Source organism: Hippoglossus stenolepis, chromosome 10 (assembly GCF_022539355.2).
Source record: "Hippoglossus stenolepis isolate QCI-W04-F060 chromosome 10, HSTE1.2, whole genome shotgun sequence".
Classification (NCBI taxonomy): Eukaryota; Metazoa; Chordata; class Actinopteri; order Pleuronectiformes; family Pleuronectidae; genus Hippoglossus; species Hippoglossus stenolepis.
The window spans coordinates 10,538,087-10,549,857 of NC_061492.1; positions in this window are offsets into that span (position 1 = coordinate 10,538,087).

Below are 11,771 nucleotides of genomic sequence, written 5' to 3' on the forward strand. Positions count from 1 at the left end.
GTGTTGTGGTTCCCTTTGAGCTGGGGCCCAGATTTATTTCATGCCTGCACAGTTTCCCTCTCTCCTCTGATTGGCCGAGGGCTGGGGAAACAGGTGTCTGATAGGACAGGTGTAGGATCTTTAACTCTTTCCAGGCTGGAGAGAAACTGGCTTACATGTGTATATGAGTGTGTGCAGCAGAGAGAGAGAGAGAGCACTTTGCAAGACAATCCAAGGCCGAGTGTTTTGAATCTCATTAATGCGCCGGACAAAAAGAGTGAGATTGGGGATCCAGGAGGTGTGAAAAGGTTTGGTAATGAGACTGAGAACGGCAGGAGAGGCCTGGAACTCAGCTTTAACATGTTAATAGATTTCCAGTATCATTTTTCACTGCCCCTTTATTTCCATGTCATACACAGGTTTTGGTCTCTTTATTTCCTGAGGATCATTGATGCAAACATGGAAGATTTACTGTTGTGGTGAAAACTGCTGAGGAGAGGTGGGCTGAAGGGAAGCTGATTTAAAAGAATATAAGTTTTAAAGCCAAATTAAGATTGAAAAGTTGTTCAAAACTTACAATGCTTTTCAAACTTTTCCTCTTTAGTCGTTACACATTACACACAAATATATACTTATAGTATAATAATATAGTGAAGAGTCGTCTCCTTTAGAGGTTTTTATAACCACATATATACACTATATTATTAAAACTATTCATGTACTGGCATGTGGAATAAGTTGCAATCTGATACTGACCTACTTAATATACACAGAAAAACTAAAATTGCAAAAAATACTTACATTTGTAACACACAAAGGAATAAAGTTTTTTCAAATTGAAGATATAAATTGTGTGAATATAACTTGCTTCAAGTTTGATTTGAAAAAACTTAATTCATTTTTGTGTTACCAATTAAAGTAGTTTTTTAAGTCTGTAAGCTATTTTATTTTGTAGTAGTACACTTTCACTTATACATTTTCACATGTAAAAATAATGTCATGTCATACACAGGTTTTGGTCTCCTCATTTTCTAGGGATCATGGATGCAAGTATAGAGGATTAACTGCTGCAGTTTTTTAAAAGCCAAAGTAAAGTGGAAAAGTTACTTTTAAGATTAGTTCAGATTTAAAACTTTAGTGCATTCAGGATTTTAATGTAAACATTGATTTTCTGAATAAAGTTTTGCTTTTATTCAATATATTTGAATTGAGTTGAAAATGTAACATACAAATACAAGTATTTTAGTAGAAGCACTGATTGTGCAGATCAGTATTTTTAACAGATCAGTATTTTTAACAGTTTATATATATATATATATATATATATATATATATATATATATTAAACATATAAACATATATATACTATAGGCCTATTATAACAGTAATTGTTATTGATGCACTGACATGAAGAGTATATAGAAATTTGATGCTGCAACTGGAGCTACTTAATCTATTGAAAAAAGAAATTAGTTTTTTTACCAAGGTAAACAGAACTACTTCAATCGGTAACACAAATTAATTAAGTTTGTTCAAATCAAAGTTTGCAAAGTTTTGTAAACAATTTTCTTTATTAGTGAAGGGTAATATTACTTGAACACTGTCATCAAAAATAAATGTAAACTTATGCAATTGAGTTAAGAAATGAGTGGAGTCAAATTAAAATGATAAGTTTACTTAAGGGCAGCTCTTAATGTACCACTAATTGTATTTATGCACCACGAATGTTGAAGTATGAGCAAATAAACTAAGAACTATTTAACACTATCTGCCAAAGTATTTCAAATACCTGTTCTGACCCACATGTACGACAGTGAATAAGAAAGAAACGTTTGTCTTTGCACGTTCAGGTGAGATTTGAATCAGGTGGCTGCACACAGATTCTACAACTTTGACTGCAACCTTTGTTGTTTCTCGACCACGAGGTGAAACGTTCACCTTCACAAAGACTAAGCAGCAAAACACACACTTCCAAAGAAAAGAAGCCAAAGATCCCAGCATCTGTACCAGGAATCCAAGAGCACTGAGTGAGCCCTGTACAGTCTTCATGTCAGTCAGGGATATTATCTTCCACCCACACAATGTTTAAAGTACACACACACACACACACACACACACACACACACACACACACACACACACACACACACACAGAGAGAGAGAGAGAGAGAGAGAGAGAGAGAGAAAGGTGCGTGTGTAATTATAAGTAGCTGTTCATGTGTGCATTTGTGTGTGTGCTGCAGACACCTGAGGGAATATGGCATGGTAACACACAAGGGTGCATGCTGTGCAGCCTGCCCTCACACTCACACTCACAATAACACACACACACACACACACACACACACACACACACACACACACACACACACACACACACACACACACACACACACACACATGCACATACACACGTAGACACCGAGCCCTGAGGGAGAATTGGCACTGACCCAAAAGAGAAAGAGAAATAAAGAAATCTTTCTGTGCCCGACACACCTTCATCACTCCACCGCGTTCGGCCTGAAAGTGCAATTAAAGTTAATTCAAGTAATTCAAGCTAATGCTGGGTTCTTTACTTCAGAGTTCTCCAAATGTGATTAACTGAAATCTATTTGTTTATGTGCACCATCACCTGCAGTTGGTACATAAATGTTTTAGCAGATGTCTCATTCAGACATAAAGTGTATAAACTGTAGAAGGATAGGAGGGAGAAGAAGTGGAAGGAGTGCGGCTGTAACGTGGAAGCGAGTCTTTTCCACAAAGTGACGAGCTTCCCTGTCGCATGTCATCAGCTCGTTGGGGGTGTGAACGGCTTCTTTCGTCTTTGGTTTCTTTCCCTCTCACCCACCGGTCTTTTTCTTATATGTTCTCTATCTGTCCCTCATTAATGCTGTGACATTAACACGTCAAACTGTGAAGCTCTTTTATCCTCCCTGTATCACTGTCACCTTCGCTTTCTGCAGCTTAACTTTCGGCAGAAATCCTATAAGGCCCCGATGCACACATCTAAACACATACACCCCAGTTCGATGTCTCTGCTATAAGGAGCAACTGAATGCTTAGCTGTTAATAAGTCAATTAATGATTTATAATATTCATATTAATGTTATTCATGAATGATACAGTTTTTGATCTAGATGGGATTTGATAAATTTGAAATTCCCAATCGAAAAACAATTTTACTTTCTAATTTGATACCAATTACATATTAGAATTGTTTCTGCTTTCTATATATATAAGGAGCTAAGTATTTTCTAGTTTGATATAGAAAATCTTTTTGCCAGGGAACAGTGTCAGATGAAGAAAGACATTTTTTTATTTAACATATACAGAGTTTTAAATAATAAGGTTTGATCAAACATTTTCTAATACAGAAGTTTCCAATAATAAATAGTTGATTTTCTTTTATTTGAGGCAGTTTTTTTAAAGAGGGTACATTTTTCTCTATATTACATCTGGTAACATGAAGGTTGGTTTCAGACACGCACTGAAGTCTGGACCTATTCCTGAAATTTTCTGGAGGGGCTCTGTGTGAGATTGGATGTTATTTATTTATTGTTTTTAGAATTCTGCTGACTGTATTCATTTGAATCTTTGTACATGTATATATACATGTATTTGCAATACGGTCAGGTACGCACTGTAGTACCATGTTATGCACCAACACATCTTTAGGGTGATTCCTATAGGATTTTTGATGTATAATGGGGATTTGTACATGTTTATATGTGTATTTGTATGGCTGCAGCATGGGTTAAGAGCCCAAGATAAATTTTCCACTTTGTGGGACAATAATCAGATCTTGATGCAAATGACCAAGTCAGTTACTCCAGACATTTCCAAGAACTTTTCCTGCCAGCCCCCAGAAAATGTTCGAGCGAGCCCGTGTGAGAATACAGCAGGAACATTTCTGGGAGATTCACAGCGAGCGAGTGGACACGTTGATGACAAACATCTCAGGGAGAAGACGCAGACGAAGATGTCAATCTGGAAAGAGAATGATATTCCAGAGCTTTTAGCGATGAGGACTGACGTCAGTGTAGATGTGCGGTAAACAAAAACATGTGATTTCCACAGCGGAGTTTACACGTCACATCCTGCTTCCTGCACGTGCCGCTCAGTGTCCTGACTTTTCCAGACATTTTCCTGCTGTTGTGAACGCGTCTCACCAATCTCCTGCTGCGTTACTAAATGTGGTGACTCTAAAGTTTATTGGCCACAAAAGAGATTTTTAGACTTTATAACTGTTCTCAGATATGTAACATTAAACCTGCAGGATTATAAGAAAGATGAGATGCCGACTCAACAAGGGAAGTCACATTTCCGATCAACCACCTTCAGGAAAGACACCTTGTGTCTTCAACTGACAAGCTAAGATGGATGAACGTCACGTGATGTTCGAGCGACTGCCTTTCATGCCTTGAAACTCACACATGGAGAAACCAAGATCCAAGCGTCCTGGTGCTTTTTGGTCTCCTTGTGTGACTGTTTTTGTGTGTGTCCGTGTGTGTGCCTGCACCCATGCATGGTAGCATACAAACAGACGTCAGTGCCGGTTCCACGCACCAGTGCCGCTGAGAGGCAGATCTCTCACCACGTCTCTCCTCCCACTTTTATATCTCTCTTTCTCCTTTTTTTTCCTGTCTCCCACTCACTCTTCCTTTCTCCTTTAGGCTCCCTGTCCCTCCTTTCCCTCGCGACTGTTTGACCAGTGAATCTCAACCCGCTCCAGCTCGAGAACAATTTCAACACGGCACCTTAAAAATGTAAAGATGATGCAAAGTCGAAGAAACTCAGGAGGCAATTCTTTTGTCCTGCGAACGATCCTTCTCATCAGCTCACACTCACAATACATATCTCACCATCTCTTTCTCTTTCTATATCTTTCCATCTGCTCTAATGCCTGGTTTGTCATGGAGGAATGTGTGCTGAGGGTTGACAGAGATATAAGGAGCCCGGGGCGTGTTGCTCTGCTGCTCACACTGGGAAACTAGTGCACCTGTTACCGTAAAACCCTGACATGTTTACTGCAGCTCTTCCTTTTCCGCTTGTCTTCTAGACGTTGAGCCCAATACATGTACGTAGAGTATGACAAAATAAAATATGACATGGTTTAAACTATAATATCTCATGGTCTGGTTTGTTCAAACTCTATCAAAGCATCAAATGATTCACTGGTTTCCATCTCTGTCAGAATTTAGTGTCTTTCAAACCTCTTCTGTTGTTGTTTTTTCACTATCTCATCTTGATCTTATCACTACATGCTGCTCTCAGGCTCACAGGACAGGGACATGTCTGTGCTGCATGTAAAATGCTGGCCATCAGGGTCTATCATCAGAATCAGCTTTGTTGACCAAGTATGTGAACACAAACAAGGAGTCTGACATTGCTCTCAGTGTACTTACATACAGCTAGGGACGAGGGCAACAAAACATATACTACATATACAAAATACTTCAATTATAGTGGTGGAAGGTCCAGACTATAACATGTGGAAAGAGAAACACTAATGACCACGACCATAAAAGTGTAGAAATGATTCTACTTTTCTTTCTATTAGGAAATAATGACACAGGTATAAAGACCAATGCTTCTAATGCTCCTACTTCAAATCTAGTATCCACTACTTTCTTAATAGTTATATTAAAATATTGAAATATAATCTGAGATGTCGTTATAGCTCATTTGGCTCGTTGGCTTATTGTACAAACATTTCTTCCAGTCAGGGTAAGTACCACGATAAAGACTGACGGACTTTTATTGTGAAATTACTTCATGCAGATACATGATTGCAGATGCCAAGGCCCAGTGTTCATGCAGTTAGGTCATATAGCATTTAACCTATGGTTGCCTGTGATTCTTTTGAGTCCATTGCTGGGTAGGAGAATCTACCTAGGTGTGTGTGTGTGTGTGTGTGTGTGTGTGTGTGTGTGTGTGTGTGTGTGTGTGTGTGTGTGTGTGTGTGTGTGTGTGTGTGTTTGCTTGCTTGTATTCGCTGACCTTGGCAGGGCGCTCTGACCTCCTCAGACCTGTAATACTGAGGTGAATGGGGAGACCCCTGTTCCAGCAGAGCGCTGCTGTCCCTTTGTTTGGTCTGGACGAGAGAGGCTCCAAGAGTCTGAAGAGACTCTCTGACCCCACCACCTCCACCACCACCACCACCACCTCATCAGCCCCTCTCCTTTCTACTATTCCACCCATTAGCCAGCAGCAGCCACTCCCAGAAACTCCACACTGCCCCGAGTGAGGGATCAGGACTGGGGGGGTGGGAGGACGGTGGGGGGGTGGGGGTTGATGGCTGACGAGGTGTCAGCAAGAAATATAGGGGAGGGAATTAAAATGTGGAGCTGACAGGAGGGCGCTCCGCAGCCACTACAGAGTTTCAGCACTCTAGCGTTTGCATACGAAGCTGCTGGAGGTTATAGGACGCAACGCGCCTGAGGCAGGGGGTAAATGCAGAGGAGACTACGGCGGCTGCATTGCTCAATAAGACGACATTTCTCTCTGAGCCCTGCTCCAGGGTAACTGCAGCGCTGCCAGGGGATTTTAAAGGCAACCACATAAGAAGCATACTTTCCTGCAATTTCATTTTTCTTCAACTGAGTAGCAATTACGTGAATACAAGACCATGTATGTGATTTTTGTTTTGAGGTATATAATTAAAATTTCCATCTCGCCAAAAGTCTTCCGAATCACAAAAAAAACATCAACCTAAAATCAAATAGGAAGAAAATTTGTTTGCATCCTATAAATTGGCTGAGCTTTGCATATATTATAAAGAAAAGTAGTTGCACGCATTTTGCAATTCCTGCAATTTCATGAAATGAGCACAAAATTGCAAAGAGTAGTTTAGCATGTTAGATAGATATAGATTGATAGATGTACTTTATTGATCCTAAACTGGCTAATTCATGTGTTGGAGCAGCAAGATATCAGGCACATAACACACTATACAAAATATAAAAATATAACAACATACCCGACTAAAACTACACACAATGTACGGAAGATATAAGATAAATAACAGAATCCAATCACGATGAGTATTTGTAGAGTGACGTAACATGACGATCTTCAGCCACCTGACAATAAACCGAACAGAGAAAAAGATGGTTATCAGGGGATAAATGATCAATTCTAAAATGTATTGGAAACCAGTATGGAGCCTAAAACCAATCAAACAATAACCACATCTTCTAAGCTTCTCACATCGCACATTCGCAAATGAATTGTCAGTTTGCGTAACCTTTAATGAAAAGAAGATACTTTCTAAGACACAGTTTCTTTAAAAACAAAATTAAGATGCTTGAACTTTTGATTTTCTGCCTGAAATACCTCTGAAATTTCAACAAAAAAAAAAAAAGTTGTCTCCCCGAATGATCTGAATTCTCACAGAAGAAAACCGTAAAGGAATCTGCATCAAAATAAAGTTCACATACACAATGTCTCTTTATGTGACAACTCAGTGTACTTTCATTAACTTGATATTACGACTGCATCAATTCACAATGTCCTTCCACAGCACTGTACCATGTTGTTTCTACAGTGAGAAGCACCTATAGCCTGTTCCAAGCATTCGCACACCAACCGTTTGTTTAAGAGAGTGGAAGCTCTGCTGGTATTTGTAGTCTGTGTTGTGTTTGTACACACTCATTCCTCTTTTCTGTGTCGGACTCGGCTTTGGTATGAACACAACAGACGGAGACGGTAAGATAACAACAGCTGTGGAGCGGCAGGTCGGTAAATGAACGCACACGTATTCACATATGTGCACAATTAATCACACAGGCAAACTTTCTCTTTCTCCAAGAACACACACACACATGCACAAAACAGACACACACACAAACATCCTTGGTAGATACAGACATGTGATAATCTCGTCTGTCCCACGAGCCACATATCAGCATCATCTCTCACTCTCCTCTCCGATAAACAGACAAATTAATAAAGTGATGCAACGCAGAGAAAAATAAAGAAATCTGCCCACAAACAGGTATGTCAACATTTGAAGAAACACAACCATGGTTAGATTATTCATTTAGAAGCTTAGACTGGCACCGTCTGATATCGGGAAACGGATAATAGCTGGAAATATTAGAGCTGTGTGAGTTTATTTACAGATTTAATGAGGACTGCAGCAGGTTGACTTAAGATGCAACTCACACCTAGACTGTCAAGTGTAACACACACTAACAAACACACACACACACACACACACACACACACACACACACACACACACACACACACACACACACACACACACACACATGCACACACTGTACACAGTCTGTGGTGGTTCACATGATCAAGATAGAAAAGTGAAACTAAATGCATATGATAGAGTAGTTAGATTGCCACACAGCAACCCACCAACACACTCTCACACACACACACACACACACACACACACACACACACACACACACACACACACACACACACACACACACACACACACACACACACACACACACACACACACACACACACAGTTAATTTATGGTGTCTAGGCCACAGATGTTGGTCCCACCCAAACAGAGAGCCAGCACTAGGGCTCATCTCCATATCAGGTTTCATTCTGGACCCTCGGGCTTCACCTTTCACACTCTCCTCTGCAGCCGCTCATCAATACTTTGAAATGTGCATAATTGATGCTTGCAAGTGAAATCCTTCACAAATAGTTGAGGCTGTCAGTTAGCCGGTTAGCTCAGCGCTGGATACGGGAAAACAACTAGTTTGGCTACGAGCACAGTGATTTCTCACTAAGAGGTCTGACAACCAGCACATATCAACCAGCAGAGACGTTACACAAACGTTTAGTTGTTTCCAGACCTGATTTTAAACTACAACCAGTTGTCACATCATCACTTACACAGTGATGGATTATCCACCTCAAGCAAGTGTCACCTTTCTGCATGTTGATTGATTAGTTGTAAAGCATGGACTGAAAATGGCCTCAAAATGCAGCAGCAAGTCTGGAGGGTTGTTCTTTTATAATTTATATTTCCACCCCCCCCAGATTTAAAGGTCAAGGAGAATTGAATCATAATTTCCATAATTATGTACATATGAAAATAGCAACAACTGAAAAAAGATACATGAGTATAATAACTAAATAATACATAAAGACAACGAAATGGGCCTGCATGTCTTCGTAAAAGTATCAAGCCAAATGTTTCAAGTACTAGTTTTCATTTCAAGTAGCAAGTGAGCTCCCATCTCTTGTTTGGATTACTCCCTTTCATCTAAGTTTAGGCAAACAATATATTTTCCCCATTTTTCAATGTATTTTAGAATCTATCAATGCTTCAATAATGACATGAGGCTACTTTGCCGATTTCAGCAATGAGGGGCTCCCTCATCAAAACCTGCAGGTGTAGCACAAGGCAAAGGGTCACACAGTATATACATCAACTTGGATTGAAAAATGTCCATATTACATTGGTAGACCCTCTTACAAAAACTCTTGGACCACCTGGGGGTTAGGGTTAGGTTTAGGGTTAGTGAGGCTGAGGGTGTCCAGTAAAATCTGTTGAGAATTTTGAATTGCATAAACCTAAAGTGTATCCCACTGCACAAAGCAGCACACCTCACATCATTGAGCAGACTGAGCATCTGCATGTGAGCTCGCCGCCTCCCCATCTCCTCGGGCCCTCGACGCCCTGGAGAGAAAGCCGAGGCTGATATTTTGGTTAAAATGTCCTGAAGGCTGTAACAGTACACGCAGGTTCACAGCAGACACAGCGCAGCTCATGTTCTCCACCAGGAGATGTGATATTGTCGGCTGGCATTGCAACAATCCGCTCTTTATCTTTAACAGAAATCTTTAACACTGGGGCAATTATGAGGCAAAATGTTGTTTAGCGGTTGCATCAGTCAAACGTGGATACATGATAATTATGAGTTTTCTGTGTGTGTGTGTGTGTAGTTGCGACACACATTCATACTGGTTACATGCAACCCGTTACATGTCAGGCATGGATGTTCACTTGCGGGTCACAGTCAAGTGGAAACTGAAGAAGATGAGGGCAGCGCGGAGAACAACACGCTCGTGGGAAGTGACACTCAATCACACACATGTGTGCTGGTTTCGATCAGTTATCACTCTCAAATGAAGAAGGGAGCACTTCTCTACACCATTTCCTTCCCCTGACGATAAACATCTCTCTCCTCTGCGCTCCCATCAACTCCTTCCTTTCCCTCCCTCCCTCCTTCGGCCTCCCCTCTTCATCCACCCATCATCCCTCTCTGTCCCTCTCCCTCTATGGATGAGTGCTGATGTTCCCGTGGGATAGTGGAGGAGGAGAGCTTTCCAGGGACTGTTGCTTCACATTCCCAAATAAAACAGGGAACATGTTCAGACCACCTCACCCTGGCTCCAGTGGTGAAACCCTATGACAGAAACTGATGTTTTTGCAGTCATGCCCTCCTTATACAAACACTCCCATTGTCTATAGATTTGATGTTTAAATGTCATAACTGGACATAAATATGTGGATAAAATATCAACTTTTTAATATGGTCTCTTTAACAGCTGTCTCAAGTTTTTACTTTAAGAAAGAAAAAAACACATTTGTTTTTTTTTTTTCACGTTTTTTTTCAAAGTATAGTTTAGAAAAAGAAAAAAATTTCCACTTTCACCTGTGATACTTCCCCATAATCTATTTCTCTCTCTCTCCCTCCCTTTTCCTTTCTTCGCCTCGCGCCCAGTTTCAGTCTACATGTCCGGGCTCGTTAGAGAATTATAAGAACCACACACTCCTTTTCTCCTCAATCCTCCGGAACAATGACAGCGTGCCCTGCTCAAGGACCGCAGCAGGGTGCGCCCCGTGCCGTGCAGCAGGGAACAAGGAGGGGTTTGACGTACGAGTGAACAGTCCCTGTGACCTCTCTGCTTGGGCCACATCTGGAATCAGTTGCCATGGTGATAAATTCATCTGTTTTTCACTCTAATAAGCATCGTAATTTGATGTTAATCGATACTAAAATGTTTTTTTACTGAAACATTCATATCAGTCTCAAAGCCATAAAATTCACATCTTTCTTTTACTTTTCAACTTATTTTTTTAAATTGTAACTTTTATCGATTGTTCCAAAAGTCCTTGGAAAAATATTTAAGGTCTATGACTGTTTTTAATACAGTCCTAGCAAATCAAAAATGGATTTAATGTGGGTTTTTTTACCCAGTGTTGTGTTTCTTTTTATCATTTAGTTGTCTTATTTATCCAAAATGAAAAATTGTTATTGTGACCAAAACATCAAGCCCAAGTTTTACCTTGAAACGGTCACAAATGTCCTGTTTGTACTAAATTAGGGATTTATTCTATTAATAATCAGCATCAATTAGTGACAGGAGCATTTCTAAATTAAAAGAAAGAAGATATAAATTATAAAAGAATGTTATATTACCATATAAAGAGTAACAGAAAAAATAAACACTACGACTGTGTCAAAACAACCCATTTTCTAAGTTTGTGTTATATTGACCCAAACTTATTCTGTCAAAAGAGGCTTTTTCTTATGGTTTCAATATTTACAGTCATTAATTCTCTCAAATTGCAGATGAATTATTGCTGGAAAGTAGAGAAAGGAGTCCAGAAGGAAAACTCAAAGATGGAAATGTGATTATGGCCGAAGAGGGATGTGAGCCAAAGGTAAAATGAGTGACAGAAAATACTCTCAGAAATGGGAATGTGCAATAGCAGCAGCTTCAGGGCACAATTTGAAGGAACTTACATGTTTTCATTTGAACACAACTATATCTGAATACGACACCTCCACCTTAA